Source organism: Lutra lutra, chromosome 6 (assembly GCF_902655055.1).
Source record: "Lutra lutra chromosome 6, mLutLut1.2, whole genome shotgun sequence".
In the NCBI taxonomy this organism is placed as follows: Eukaryota; Metazoa; Chordata; class Mammalia; order Carnivora; family Mustelidae; genus Lutra; species Lutra lutra.
Window position 1 is genome coordinate 76,114,118 of NC_062283.1, and position 16,976 is coordinate 76,131,093.

Consider the following 16,976-nt stretch of genomic DNA (forward strand, 5'->3'; position numbering starts at 1 on the left):
ATATTTAAGGACATTTCCAACAATTTCAAGTTCAAATACTAGCTTTCCAAAATAGTCCATCAGAATTTTAAGAAGACACTCAATATTGTTGATTAAATATTTAAATTATGTTTATCGGAGCTGGTATATTCGTTTTTAGATAGGTCAAATTCATGAGGCAACAAAGTCATAATATTATGTGTGGTGTGCCTAGTTATTTGGTGCATTTTGGCCCTTTTTATACTCAATGTGTACTACTCATTTATACCCATTCTATAGAACTGGGAATATAATGATATTTTAAATTATTATATAGGTCTACTGCTGTTCCTCTTTGCCTTTATAGTGTATTGTTGATCATATCTCTGATTTATTTGAAAAATGAATAGTTGTCCAGGAACACAATATCCAATTACAAAATTATTCCTAGGGGAAAACACAAGCTGTTTTATGAATGCTTTGTGGTATGAAGTAGAATTTACCTACACCAATTTTTTTTTTATTTGAAAACGATCTCTGCCTTTCACTTTACCTTCTTGGTTCTAGTAGCTTAGGATTTAGTAAATAAGTCAGTATTTCATCATTGTTATACTGCTCTGTGTTTACCTCTGACCCTTGTGTTGCCTTTTCTTGAGCCCCCTCTAGTTCCATTACCATGAATTTCTAGTGTCAGCAACATTGGATGGCTCCATAAGGCTGTGCGATGGCCTCCGATGGCTCTAATGTGTATCTTAGTCATTCCAGCTCAAATGTAGAAAAACTTTGCTTAAAAGTGGTCTCTACTATAAAGACATAAGTTCTCCCTCATCTCTATATCATGTCTCAGTTTCCTCATTTTATTACTGAAAGGACTCAGGGATGCAGAAAGGGCATATATAGGAGTTCCAAAAATTATTAAGGGCTTGAAAAATAATTCTTAAGAGAAAATGTCAAATGGGTTTGGAGTGTTGCCCGGCATCTTCCCTGCACTCGCATTTATCCAGTATCCACCTAGTTCTCCTTACCCCATCTGGAAGCTCAGCTTCACTTGGCTCCCTGGAACTAGGCCAGCCCACACCGAAAGCTAAATGAGCCCCGCATCCATTTCTCACTCAACAGATCCAAGCGTAACATGTTTCCTAGTTCTGTTATTTGGACTCTTGTTTTCCGTCCTTTGTCACATTCTTACCTTGTACCCAACACTAGCTTCCCATCCTTTTCTCTAAATTTGAGTTCTCGCTGAGATGTATTGCCCAGGTAACCCTTCCCCTCCCCGCCCCCTGCAGGATTTTATTATTACCAAGTTCTGTTTTCTGCTGCCAGTATTCCTTTTGTGCAGACTATCTGTGTCTTTAGCTTTCACTTCACTGCCTTTGGAGTATCCTGATAGCACGCGCAGTCTTTGGCTTAGAGATCCCCTCTACCCTTCGCCAATGCATTTCCCTGATGTAAGATTCTCCTCAGTCTTATCCTGGTCGCCTATCTCATTGCAGACTTCAGGGATGTCCTAAGATAGCCAGGGATGCTGAAAATCAAAACTTGAACTTGGTTGTCAAGAAGTGGAAACAGTAGTAGGTTTTTCAGCTGGTGGCTTTTAGTTTAAGTGAAATGCAAGATAAGAGATATTCTTAACAGCATTTGTAGATCTAGTTTGATTAAGAATGAGGACTGAGAATTCAGGCTTGGGAAGCCTCATACTTATCCTATCATATTAGGGCTCCTTCCTCCTTGGTCAGAAACTTCTGCTTTCTCCCAGTTCTGCCAACATTTTTGCTCATTGCTCTTGTCAGTGTATCCAAGATTCTCTGTAACTGATTTCATTCCTTTAATTTCCCATATGCTTCATTCCCCTACTCATATCCTGTGATCAAGTAAAACTAAACTACTGCTTTATTTCCCAAATCCCTCACAATAGCCACCATGGTGCTTTTGTTCATTTTGTTGCCTAGACTTGGAATTATTCCCTCATTTCTTGCTATCAGAATACTATTTAGCTTTTGAAGCAGATTTCAAATGCCACTTTGTCCATGATTTATTTCCTCTTTTCTTGAATCAAATGTGAGCTCTTCCTCCTCTGAATTCACATAATAATTTGTTTTGGCATCATGTATCGAATCCATTCTTAAATTTTGCCTTGTGTTATTGGTATACAATAAAACACAATCTAATTAATTAGAGGGGCTCAAAACATTCTTAAATGATAAAATGCTTAACATGTTAGCATACATTATTGTGAGCTGAATACAATAAGTGCAGGCAAGCCTGAGCAGCTAGTTGGCCTGTAGTTCTTCAGGAAGGGCAGGCTGCTAAAAAAAATCACCCCCCCCCCCCCCCCCAGATCTCGGCTGTGGTTTGGTGCCACCTGCTGGCCAGGGTATATAAAAGCTTAAATATCAGTGAGGATGATTCTGGATCCTGTGGTTGGCTGGAACTTCCACAGAAATGACAGCAATTTCAGAAATCTTCCCTTTGGTTAAAGCTCCTTTTGCCAGCCCGATCCTGGGAACTTTCGTTGGGAATATCCTGGGAACACAGGAGAACTTTTATGCTTTCTCATTTTCTGAAACCCCATTGCTTGCCATCTTTTGCACAGTCTTCTCCTTTCACGCCCCATTTACTCAGTCATCCCCCAGAAGAGAAGAACTTTAATTCTAACCATGTCCTTCCTATGCTAGCTTGCGAAAGGAACCTAGGCAATGTGTAGGAGCCAACTGCCAATTATTTAACGTCGTAATTTGCTTTACTACTAAGGTACCTTCTCATAGGATTTTACTACATGTATATTTTATGCTTCACCAGGGCAGAGGACTACCTTTGTAATCCATCAGAGGGTAGCATAGTGCATTGATAGACTTTGTGCTCAGTAGTTTGTTACCTGGATTCAAGTTGAGACTGAGCTCTCCAAGCAAGAAGGGGGATTTTCCCAGGAAGAAGTATAGAAAAACTAGTGATGTCAAAGTAGCAAGAATCACCAGAGGGAAGTTCCGGTATTCCGGTATTTGTGTATCAGAAACACCAAACACAGCTGAGCAAGTCCCATAACTTTGGGCCTCAAGATCATCATCTTTAAAATGCTATATTAATGCCTACTACAGAAGGCTATTCTTCCCTCAATAAATGTTTATTGATCACTATCATGTGCCAAGTGCTGACTATTAAGAATACTTGAGTGAAAACCACAGACATGGTTCTAGATCTCATGACATTTTTTTCCAGTCTGAATAAGGATTATTATTTTATGTTTCAACTCTTAAAATATTAAGGAGGTAGTTTACATAAATATTATAAAATCGCTCTAGCCTGAAAGAATAAAATAAAATTCTCTGGCTTTCAGCAATGATCATTATAGGAGTGTCTATACTTATATGCCCTGCCAGTAATTCCTCAAAAGTATTTATCCAGTTTCAGGAATGATTATTAAAGGAGTATCTATACTTCTGTTTGCTTGCACTAAGCCCCCTGAAAGAATTTGTCCAGCTAGAAGTAAACACAGGGCTGCCCTTATCATAACTGGAATAGGCACTGCTTTTGCTATGTTTTGAGAAGCACTGGGTACCTTCCTCATAATTTCTCTTGAACAATCTTTATCTACTAGTTCAGACTCTACTTTCAGAAAGACTGTTTATGAGAATGTGCGCATGTATAGATTTTAGGCCACTGCAAGCTTTGAAAGCTTTGAAAGAGGAAATATTCTTCAGGGGATAAAGCACATGAAATTATCCGTTACGAATATAATTTGTTTCTCTCCATGGCACATAGCTGAGGTCATTGGGTAGTCAGGACTGCGCTAAACACTGGAGTACAAACCATTTATGTACTTAGAAAGTTACTCTTTTTATTGTACCACTCTCTAGTTTTTGTTCTAGCAGCAATTTCAGCTTCTCATGTCCTCACTCATGTTTGAAGCGTAGTTGGTCAGAATTGGTGCTGGGAGACTCTTAACTGGGGTTTTTCACCTCTGCCTAAAGGTCTGTGTGGAGCACAGAAATTTAATGTGGCCCATGTATCTTCACCCAGCGTTAATTAAACACAATGATTAAAAAAAGTGAGTGTGTGTATCTATGTATACATGTGTACTCAAATTGTACGCATTATGTATGCATAATATACATGTATGCATGAATACCTAAATATGCATGTATGCGTGTGTATTTTGTACACATATGTGAAGACGATATTTGTTCCTTGCATGTACTTTCTACTTAAAAGCAACATAGCAAAATACAGGGTTGGGATTCTTTCCTTTCAAGCCAAGTCTCTGCAAATGAGCAAAACACCTTGAGATATTGAAAATGCTGTGAGTAACCTGTGTGCTTGATCTCCGTGGCGTCACAACACTTAACTAATTGTGCCTATAAAGCGACGCTCTGAGGACTCACTTAAGAAGAGAAGAGGGTTCAGGTGCCTCTCTGGATGGAAAATGATGAATTCTGGATGCACATTTTCAACAGATGGACACGGCATTAAGGAGGCAGCCACGAAAGGCAGCAGGTGGAGGAGGCAGCGGGAAGGCAGTGCCACTTGCAGGAGCACTTGACATTAATTACACCTGTTGGAATTCTCGCCCAATCTTTTGTTTTCAGATGTGTTCGCAGTATAATCACCGTGAGGAGAGAGGAAAGAGGAAAGAAGCTGAGGCTTGTAAACAGGAAATGGAGTACTTGTCCCATACGGAGAACGAAAATGACAGTGGGGGGGAGATTTCTCTGGCTTCTGTCCTCCAGTTAATCGAGTGTGCAAAACGAGGAGCCAGGAGCATAGTGGTACTATGACACCATCTTGGGGCTGGTAAGGACAATTTAAAAATTGACTCTTTGAGGCTGGAGTTTGCATGTAGTCATCCTACAGAAATGAAACGTGTTTTTCTATATCTGAAGAGATTTAGAATATACACTGTTCTTTTTGTATCGTCTGAACACAGTGACAAAATACTTTCTTGGCCATGTGATGATTTTTTTTTTATGCTTTGGAGTCTTCATTTATTTGTGCCTATAGAATGGGATCCTCGTTTCCCCACTAGGCTGTCCCCTTGTCAACCAGCACAGCTTACATCTTCTACTTTGTGGCTCACAATGAGACTCCATTCATCATAACATCTGACCACTGCCTGAAATTGCCTGGGTGCTTCTTGGCTTTGCTCATGCCTTTCTTTCTCCCACTAATGTCCTCTGCTTCACCAATTTCTGCTCATCATTAGATGTCAACTCAAGGGTTAAATCTGCAATGAAGGAGTCAGTGATGATTCCCGGGCCAACCCAAGGCTTCATCCTCCCCAAGGTCATAGGAACTGTACGTTCATCGGCAGAGTGTCTGGTATCTTGCAGTGTGCTGGGCTGCCTCTGCTCCTCTCCACTGGGCTGGAAACTTCAGGAGGACAATCCCATTTCTACTCTTCTGGAAGTGTCCACCTTGCCAACTAGCCCTTAGTCTCCTGCTTCTAGTGTCCGAATGTGATTTGAATTAAGATTGGATTGTCCTTCCAGGGCTGCAAGGTTGGTTCAACATCCGCAAATCAATCAATGTGATACAACACATTAGTAAAAGAAAGAACAAGAACCATATGATACTCTCCATAGATGCTGAAAAAGCATTTGACAAAGTACAGCATCCCTTCCTGATCAAAACTCTTCAAAGTGTAGGGATAGACGGCACATACCTCAATATCATCAAAGCCATCTATGAAAAACCCACCGCAAATATTATTCTCAATGGAGAAAAACTGAAAGCTTTTCCGCTAAGGTCAGGAACACGGCAGGGATGTCCGTTATCACCACTGCTATTCAACATAGTACTAGAAGTCCTAGCCTCAGCAATCAGACAACAAAAGGAAATTAAAGGCATCCAAATCGGCAAAGAAGAAGTCAAACTATCACTCTTTGCAGATGATATGATACTATATGTGGAAAACCCAAAAGACTCCACTCCAAAAGTGCTAGAACTTGTACAGGAATTCAGTAAAGTGTCAGGATATAAAATCAATGCACAGAAATCAGTTGCATTTCTCTACACCAACAACAAGACAGAAGAAAGAGAAATTAAGGAGTCCATCCCATTTACAATTGCACCCAAAACTATAAGATTCCTAGGAATAAACCTAACCAAAGAGACTAAGAATCTATACACAGAAAACTATAAAGTACTCATGAAAGAAATTGAGGAAGACACAAAGAAATGGAAAAATGTTCCATGCTCCTGGATTGGAAGAATAAATATTGTGAAAATGTCTATGCTACCTAAAGCAATCTACACATTTAATGCAATTCCTATCAAAGTACCATCCATTTTTTTCAAAGAAATGGAACAAATAATCCTCAAATTCATATGGAACCAGAAAAGACCTCGAATAGCCAAAGGAATATTGAAAAAGAAAGCCAAAGTTGGTGGCATCACAATTCCAGACTTCAAGCTCTATTACAAAGCTGTCATCATCAAGACAGCATGGTACTGGCACAAAAACAGACACATAGATCAATGGAACAGAATAGAGAGCCCAGAAATAGACCCTCAACTCTATGGTCAACTCATCTTTGACAAAGCAGGAAAGAATGTCCAATGGAAAAAAGACAGCCTCTTCAATAAATGGTGTTGGGAAAATTGGACAGCCACATGCAGAAAAATGAAATTGGATCATTTCCTTACACCACACATGAAAATAGACTCAAAATGGATGAAGGATCTCAATGTGAGAAAGGAATCCATCAAAATCCTCGAGGAGAACACAGGCAGCAACCTCTTCGACCTCAGCTGCAGCAACATCTTCCTAGGAACATCACCAAAGGCAAGGGAAGCAAGGGCAAAAATGAACTATTGGGATTTTATCAAGATCAAAAGCTTTTGCACAGCAAAGGAAACAGTTAACAAAACCAAAAGACAACTGACAGAATGGGAGAAGATATTTGCAAATGACATATCAGATAAAGGGCTAGTGTCCAAAATCTATAAAGAACTTAGCAAACTCAACACCCAAAGAACAAATAATCCAATCAAGAAATGGGCAGAGGACATGAACAGACATTTCTGCAAAGAAGACATCCAGATGGCCAACAGACACATGAAAAAGTGCTCCATATCACTCGGCATCAGGGAAATACAAATCAAAACCACCATGAGATATCACCTCACACCAGTCAGAATGGCTAAAATTAACAAGTCAGGAAATGACAGATGCTGGCGAGGATGCGGAGAAAGGGGAACCCTCCTACACTGTTGGTGGGAATGCAAGCTGGTGCAACCACTCTGGAAAACAGCATGGAGGTTCCTCAAAATGTTGAAAATAGAACTACCCTATGACCCTGCAATTGCACTGCTGGGTATTTACCCTAAAGACACAAACGTAGTGATCCGAAGGGGCACGTGTACCTGAATGTTTATAGCAGCAATGTCTACAATAGCCAAACTATGGAAAGAACCTAGATGTCCATCTACAGACGAATGGATAAAGAAGATGTGGTATATATACACAATGGAATACTATGCAGCCATCAAAAGAAATGAAATCTTGCCATTTGCGACGACGTGGATGGAACTAGAGGGTATCATGCTTAGCGAAATAAGTCAATCGGAGAAAGACAACTATCATATGATCTCCCTGATATGAGGGAGAGGAGATGCAACATGGGGGGTTGAGGGGGTAGGAGAAGAGTAAATGAAACAAGATGGGATTGGGAGGGAGACAAACCATAAGTGACTCTTAATCTCACAAAACAAACTGAGGGTTGATGGAGGGAGGGGGTTGGGAGAGGGGGGTGGGGTTATGGATATTGGGGAGGGTGTGTGCTATGGTGAGTGCTGTGAAGTGTGTAAACCTGGCGATTCGCAGACCTGTACCCCTGGGGATAAAAATATATGTTTATAAAGCTGTAAAAAAAAAAAAAAAAGAAAGAGAAAAGGAAGGATGAATACCCAAGTTTTGTAGCAACATGGACGGGACTGGAAGAGATTATGCTGAGTGAAATAAGTCAAGCAGAGAGAGTTAATTATCATATGGTTTCACTTATTTGTGGAGCATAACAAATAGCATGGAGGACAAGGGGAGATGGAGAGGAGAAGGGAGTTGAGGGAAATTGGAAGGGGAGGTGAACCATGAGAGACTATGGACTCTGAAAAACGATCTGAGAATTTTGAAGGGGTGGGGGGTGGGAGGTTGGGGGCACCAGGTGGTGGGTATTGTAGAGGGCACGGATTGCATGGAGCACTGGGTGTGGTGCAAAAATAATGAATACTGTTATGCTGAAAAAAATTAAAAAATTAAAAAAAAAAAAAGATTGGATTGTCTTCACCTGTAGGTATAGGCCTCACCACTGCAAAGCAATGTTAGCATTATCTGGATATTTAAAAAAAAAAAAAAAGGACATGGCTTTCAAAATTATCAACTGTCTTCAGGTTTTGCTCACTTTTCAGTGAGGCTCACCATTATTACGACTCTGTTAAACAGGGCAACCACCTCCGTTATCTCTTTAAAAATTTATGCATGGTGAAAATTTTCCTCATTATGGTACGGCACAATGTGCAGTATAACATGTATTTTCATGAAGAGGAGGGGGCATTGTTAAAAGAGATCTATTGAAATGAAGGGAAAGGAAATAGAGATAAATATAATTTGTGAGGAAATGGGTAAGAGTTAACAATGCATTCAGCTGCAATTAAACAGAAACATAACTAAGGGGGAGGTTGAATTTTCTTACCAACCAGAAGACTGACCCACATTTATGCACACATAAATGATGGCATATTTGCATCAGCTCGGTTATGTCAAAGCCAGTACATGTGCAGTTTCTCCCTCCCTCCCTCCTTCCCTCCCTCCCTCTCTTTCTTTCTTTCTTTCTCTTTTCTTTCTTTCCTTCCTTCCTTCCTCTCTTTTCTGTCTTTCCTTCCTCTCTCCCTCCCACCCTCCCTTTCTCTCTCTCTCTCTCTCTCTCTTTCTTTCATTTTTCATTCCTCATGGATTCAAGATGCCTGCCAGAGCTCCAGATATCATGGCCATATTCCTACGGTAACTGAGCATAGAGAGTTGCACAGGGACCTGTAGCCTGTTTCTCAGGAAAGCAAGAGTTTATCAGAATTCACCCTATAGAGAGCTCGCAGTGTTTAAAGGGACATAGCAATGTCACATGGCCTCCTGGAGATGCAAAGGAAGCTAAAGGAAGGGAAGATTTTGCTCTCTCAGATTCTGTAGTGGAGGGAAGAAAGAGAAAAGGGGATTTGGAATGGATTTTCAGTTATCCTCTCAGCAGTGTCTGCCACCAAAACAAAATGTATACAATTGTTGAGTCATTATCTTGTACACCTGAAACTAATCTGTCACTGTATGTTAATTATATTTGAATAAGAAAATGCATAAGGGTTTAGGAGCACCTGGGTGGCTCCGTAGATTGAGCGTCGTACTTTTGGTTTTGGCTCAGCTTGTGATCTCAGTGTCTTGGGCTCGCTCTGTGTCGGGGAGTCTCCTTCTCTCCCTCTCCGTCTGCCCCTCCCCCTGCTCACTCTCTCTCTCTAAAATAAATAAATACAAGTCTTAAAAAAAGAAAAGGATTTAAATTAAAAAAACATGAATTGGCAAAAGTAAATAAAGTGGAAGAAGACTTATAGAAGGATACATGAGAAAAAGGAGTAATTCCATCGTAAGTTGAAATAATATGTAATTCATAAAACTGCCTACACTACATACCTGTGTGTGAATCAAATCCCAAGAAACAAATGTAGAGTGATGAGAAAGCAGAGTGGTTCAATATTATACTACTTTTAAAAACACACAAAGCAATAGTGATTTTTTTAAATCGACATGCTTTAGTATAAAAGTATAAAGCCAGAGGGGAAGCCACACATCACATTCAGTCAGCCAAGAGATTGCTCTCCTTGGGAGTGGAGAGCATTAACAGAACTGGGGAGAGGAACCAATGGGACTTCAACGTTATTTGCGAAGTTTCACATCTATCATAAAAAAAGTATGTGACTGGTTGTATATGGGAGTTTTTTCTATATGCTTTTTGTGTATTGTTAAGGAAAACGAAAGAAATAGAGTTGAAATTTAGTTATATTACTGAAAATAAATTTAAAGAAATATAAAATGAAAACACAGGAGGGACTCTCTTGGTCACAAAGACTTGGACACTTATCTCAGGAAACAGTACAGAAGAAGAAGATGACGCAGAATCAGCCCTTGACTTCCTTTATTTAGCTTACTGTCTTAGAACTTCAGTTTTCTCATTTGAGAGATGAGGATTTTGTGTTAGATTTATTTTTCTCCATTCTTTAGCAGTATTGATCTTTTAAGAACATTAGTCATTTTGTAATAAGATATGGTTTTTAAAAAATCCTTAGTTTGAGTAATAAGCCATAGTGATTATATTTTTTATAAAGTACCAAAATTATTCATTTATTTGATTCATATTCACTAAATACCTATTTGATTCATATTCATTAAATACCTACAATATGTGCTCGCTTCGGCAGCACATATACTAAATACCTACAATATGCCTGTACGGAAGATGTTTTAGGATTAGGAATATGGCACAAACAAAGAAAATGTTCCTATTCTGAGGAAGATTATATTCTAATTGAGGAAGATAAATGAAAAGTACATATATAGTATGGAAGTGTAGATAAATCCATAAAGCAAAATGCAGTGAGATTAGAGAGTCCTTGGGACAGGATGACAGCAGAGCTAATACTCTTTTGAATAGAGGGGATATTAAGCATAGAGAGAACGTCAAAGTAGAATATTTTCCCAAGTGATGTTGGTCAGGAGTGATTTTAGCTAAGTGTGTGTATGTGTGTGTATGTGTGTGTATGTGTTATATCTTCTTTTGGATAGTGCTCTGTTTTAACTTGGGTTTGTATATGCTTATGGGTGTTTTCTCTTTCTCATGGCTTCTCTTGGAAGGACTCCTGTCCAGTTGAGGACACTGCTTCTAGTTAATCTCTTTGTGTAGTTTGGATGTGTACCTGTGATTTGATCCTTGCGTATTTGACATTGTAGGCTGATAGTTCTAAAGTAGTAGGATAAGAGTTTGTCCTTTAGATATGCTTTTTTCCTTACCACATCTGTATTAAGCAGTCCTTAGATATACAGTGTTGGCTGGTGTTGGGAGAATGGGGAGGATTTTCAGTTGTCTCCTGCCTCCTGGACAAGTGAAATATAATGAGATCCAAATGGGTAAGATGTCCATTTTCCACTTGAAATTTTAGCTCTTGTATATGAAGATTGATATGGCTGAAAGTTGATATATTCATAAAACGTTGTTAAAAGGGGGGCTTTAAAAGTTAATTGTATTCTGGGACAGTATGGGCAACTACCATACAATATTATCCAGATTTGATCAATGTGAATTTTTATGTCTTTGATTTGAGATCTTCACAGAACTCAAGGGGTTCTTGTGAAAAATAGCAGAGTGGAAGGTTAATTGCAAAATGAAGAGGTCTTACTTTACTATGAAAATTGGCAGTTGGAACTAAAGTTTAAGCATCTGAGTAACTGAGAATACTGCCACTTAGCCCAGTGTCTGGAACATGGATATTATTGAAAGATTGAAAGAAAAAAAATGTGTAATTGAATGGTGGGACCCTTTGGATGTTGTAGAAGACTTTGTAAGATATAAGAATGCAGTGTTAGCTTTGTGTAAGTCCCCCTCACCCATTAATATTGGCAGTAACTTTGTTCCTACTTAGAAAATACCCATGAGTGCTAAAATCCACAAACATTTTCATATGCGTATATATAGTATTTTTCCTATTTAGACCTACATCATTTGCTCTTTGGCAATAGGTCCCCTTCTCTGCTGTGCAGATCATAGAATTATAAATTTTGGCCCATCACAGATATATGGCTATTGTGAGGTCCGCATAGATGACAAAATACACATACAGCACTTAGAATAGTGTCTGACGCACAGTAAGCACACAATATCTATAAAATGAATATTATTAATCAAACCAGAGGCTTAATACTATCAAAATCAGAGATCAATATATTTTTTAACTTTTATATTTGCTGCCAGATTTTTATTTGCTCTCCAGATACCAAAGCAAATATTGTCTGTTGGAGAAATCTAACATTTAAAAAATTGATCCAGGAGAGTTCTGGCTTCATCTCTAAACAGTCTTCTCTGTGTTATAGTGTAACGTGATCACATCATTCCTGCTGGAAACCATGAGGTCTTATTTCGCCATCAGAACTTAGAGTTTTCTGTCTTTGGATGCACATGGTTAAACTATACACTGAAAGCTAACAGCCTTTTTTTTTTTTTTAATATTGGTAGTTAAAAACACCGCATTAAATAATATACTCCTGGAAGAATGAAAGACAGGCTAGGATTTGAGAAGTGAAATGAATTTGAGGAGGGAAAGAAATGGGAGAGAGATACCAGGAGAGAGGGAAGGGAGATGAAAAAAACAGAAGGGAAGCCACTGAGCCTTATATAGCCTACATCTTTCTTGCATCCGGAGCAGTCACTGGCTGTCTTCATAGAACAGAAGAAGGTTCCTGGTTACCAGCTGAGGGTTCAAGTTGAAGATTCTAGGTCACCACACTGAAGGGTAAAGATCAGAGTTTATCACCATAGCGGGACTGTAATTTACTTCTTGGGTTTCTGTCTGTTCATAACCCCAGATTCATAATTTTTATTCACAAAATACCATGAATTATTCCATCATATTTATGAATCCAGCTATTCTGTTAGATTCTTAGCCAGAAATGTTTGATGAATTGTTAAAGAGTAGAACTTTCCTTATGGAGCTCAATTTGTAGTAGAGTCAGAGCCTTGAAAGTAAAGGAAAACGATTTAGAAGAGAGGTGCAACCCCCCCACACACTTTTTTTTTTAAGGGAGGAGGCTTATCCTAAAATCATCAAGTCAGAAAGAAAAAATTCCATGGAAAGTTTTGATTTTGTGGCTAAAAGACATGAAACTTTTTGTTAAGAAATAAAGAAAGAAAAGTGAAAGTAGAAGTGCTTTCACATAAATGATGAAAATGAATCTGTAATAGTTATCCACTCATCTATAGAGAATGTTATTAGATTAGAATGAGAACATCCGAATAGAGAAAGGATATTGAATAGGTATGTTATGAGGCATTAGAGGATGCACAAAAAGTGGTTTGGATGGAGTATAGCCGCCTGAGGTGAGTGTCAGTGTAACATCCAAAATTAGCGAAACAGTAATTCCTCTAAAAAAGGAAGGATATTTTCCCTTAAAGTTGAGGAGAAAGTCAAGAAATGAGGTCTTTTTTTGCTTGAAAATTGAAGTAAGGTAACAGTAGGCTTTATTGCCTCTTGTTGTGTTTCTTTTTCCTTTAGATTAAGACTATGTATGTTCAAGGGGAAATGACTGCCTTGGTTCAAATAAGCATTACCATGGTCCTTCCAAATATATTCTTTAAGTGACTTCTATAGAGACTCTAAAGCCTTCAGTGGAGACGGTAGACTGCACACACAAGTACCGGATTCTGTGAATAACAGGAGGCAAAACCCCAATGTCAACACATAAGGCTACTCTGGGATGCCTGGGTGGCTCAGTCAGTTAACAGCTGCCTGTGGCTCAGGTCATGATCCTGGGGTCCTGGGATCAAGTTCCGCATCGGGCTCCTTGCTTGGTGGGGAGCCTGCTTCTCTTTCTGACTCTGCCTGCTTGTGCTCGCTCTCTCTGGTAAACAAACAAACAAACAAAATCTTTAGAAAGCAAAACAAAAAAACATAAGGCTACTCTACTGGCTCATTGACTGGGGAATTTTTCTGCTTGTGTAGGCAAAAGGTTGGCCATGGAATTAAAGAATGTGCTTTTTAGAACACTCAGTTCTTACAGAGAAAGGTTAGCCAACGCAGGTACGATTATTCTGTTGAAGTGCAGCCTCTCTGTGGGGACCCCTGAAAGGGACTTGATATTATGGTAGACAGTATCTCCCATTTTCTAAGAAAATTCTAACAGAACTTAGAGAAGACCAAGTGTATTGCTTACATTCCTCTTATTAACACTGTTTTTGCTGCCTAGAGTGTGTGTCCCGTGGAAGGTAAGAAAAAGTAAAGCACTAATGAAATGTTGATGTGCGTGACCTCTACAGCTACCCATCATTAAAGAAGTAATTTTATGGGCCTGAATCCGTTTCTTTCCTTGCTTTAGCTTGTTTAGTAATTAAGAGGAAGGGAGAAGAAAACCTTAAAAAGAGAGGCAGAAAATAAAGTTATTAACCTATCTTGCCAAAACACATTCCAAGTAATAGGGAAAATATTGGACTACTCCTTAGATATTTTTTCTATACGGTTAAACAGATAAAATAAAATAAAATAATACTCTTTTAAGAAATGATAATTGGTGAATAAACTGGGTTTTGAAAAAATATAATATATTTTAAAGGGAATATAAATGCTCAGTGAACCCATTACTCAATTTATGTTTCCTTTTTTTTTTTTTTCACCTGAATTTAAAAAAAGAAGTAAGGCATTTTCTTATTCCCATTTGGGTAAGAAACTATGTAAACGAATACTCTCATATAGTAGGAGAGCTTTTTGAAGCACTATAACTTAATTATGGACCAAAAAATACCATTTTGTAGAAAGAACTTTTAGAAAAGTTGTGGGTCCATACACTATTAGGTTTTTCCAGAGAAACAGAACCAATAGGATATATATATAGATAGATAGATAGATATAGATATATATAGATATGTATGGAAAGAGATTCATTATAAGGAATTGGCTGATGTGAATATTGGGTCTGGTGAGTTTGAAATCTGTAGTGTGGGCTGGCAGGCTGGAGACCTGGGATAGTCAATGGTGCAGTTACAGTGCATAGGCAGTTAGCTAGAGAGTTCCCTCTTGCTGGGGAAGCCAATCTTCTTGTTTTATTAAGCCTTAAACTGATTGAATGAGGCTTGCTCACATTCTGGAGACCAATCTGTACTAACCCAAAGTTCATTGATATAAATGTTAATCTCATCACAAATGCTTTCCAAGTTGACACTCTAGTTAACTATCATGCACCATATATTCACAAATGGCCAGGAATTAGGATGGCCTACCTTCGTAAACAGCTGCATTGGAAGCTGAATTTTCTACAGGAAGAATGAATTATGGGCGCTTGGGTGGCTCAGTCCTTAAACGTCTGCCTTAGGCTTAGGTCATGATTCCAGGGTTCTGGGATGGAGTCTGGTGTCGGGTTCTCTGCATGGCAGAAGTCTGCTTCTTCCCCTACCTACCACTCCTCCTGCTTATGTTCCCTCTCTTGCTGAGTCTCTCTCTGTCAAATAAATAAATAAAACCTTAAAAAAGAATAGAATGAGTTAAAACTCAAAGCATCAAGTATACAAAGTTGTGAATTTTTCTCCTGCCATCATTTCAGTGTCACTATGAGCACATTTCAATCTCTAAAGATTTAGAAAAATAGGTAAGAAAGTGGTAAGGACAGTGGTGATGTTCACGCTTCTCTATTCAATGACCATTTCGGTCTTTCTTCAGTTTAAAGCAATCAAAAAAGAGATGTGGACCCGTGATATTAATATTCCATTCATAAGTGTGTTTTAACATTAACATTAATATTGACTTAAAATCAGGTCAGTCAGCTTTCTATTAGTGATTTAAAAAATTGAAAAGATATAAAATGAGTGCAGGCCTACAAGGACCGTATATGTGATGGCTTCATTTTAATCAAATGATTGTCTTTATGGAGAGGAAGGCTGTAAATCAGTAGTGGAGTTGTGAGATATATCCCATTTAGGAAAAATATGCTAACCAATGTGTAAGATGAATTTCCTTGCTAATTACCTGTATTTTATCCAAAGCTTATTCTCCAGTAGTTAATTTAATGAATACCAGAGAGTCTTTCTTCTGTAATCCTGGTCATGTTTGCACTTCAGACATCCTTGGGCAGTTGGAGCAGGAATACCAATGGATTATGCAGATATTTTCCCTAAATTCAGAATATAAGTCTTTTGCATAGAAAAAAATATTGCATCACTCATATTTCTTTTTTTTTTTTTTAAAGATTTTATTTATTTATTTGACAGAGAGATCACAAGCAGGCAGAGAGGCAGGCAGAGAGAGAGGAGGAAGCAGGCTCCCTGCTGAGCAGAGAGCCCGATGCGGGGCTCAATCCCAGGACTCCAAGATCATGACCTGAGCCGAAGGCAGCGGCTTAACCCACTGAGCCACCCAGGCGCCCCCATCACTCATATTTCTGTCGAACACTTGATTCATTGGCCTCCCTTTTATCTTCACTCCCACTGGATGAAAGCATGTATCATATTTGAATTTATTTGAACAAACCCTCAAATTTCACAGATGAATAATATGTTATATGGAACTTTTAGAGTATAGCTCATATATTTTGAAAAGGAACATACAGTACTAGATGAACATGATAAGCAAATACAAAAATGTGTGCATCAATTTAAAATATTAAAATGTTGCTTTTCACTTACTAATATTTATCATTTTTTCCATATTACCATTAAAAAGCAACTCCTCCCTTTACTTAAATCTTCACTATACATTTATTCAAATGCATACCTTGTAGGAATCATGTCTTTTTGTTTGTTTTCATGAAATGCATACCAAATACAATCTTGAATTGTTTAATTGCAAATGGATTATGTTGGTTTTCTCACATTATATTTAAATCAATAAAGTAAGGAATCCCAGAGGTCTGCTGGACTCCAAATAATTTGTTTTTTAATGGTGGTTAAAGTAGAATTTAAACAAGTTACTAGCGTGTGTACCATTTTCCCTCTTGAATTATGAGTCTGTGAGGGCATTAAAATTTGCAACTTTAAATCACTTTAGTGTTGCCAATTAAACTTCATACTTTGGGGCAAAATGTAAATAGAATATAGCCTGTTAACACTTATTAATATAATATCAATGCAAATGCAAACATCAGAATAGTGAATGTTAGTCTTATCTACCTGTGTTGATACATGGTGTTGAATTTATGACTTGTCTTTATCATAGTCTCCCAGAAAAATGAATGCATTATTGAACAACTTAATTAAAAACAAAACAAAAAATAACACTGAGGGTTTTTTTTT

General features: G+C 38.3%; 1 protein-coding gene across 4 annotated transcripts in view; it reads left to right on the forward strand.

The window, feature by feature from the left end:
• NKAIN2 (sodium/potassium transporting ATPase interacting 2) overlaps positions 1–16,976 on the forward strand; it is a 1,050,746-nt gene that overhangs the window by 184,957 nt on the left and 848,813 nt on the right. The window lies entirely within an intron of this gene.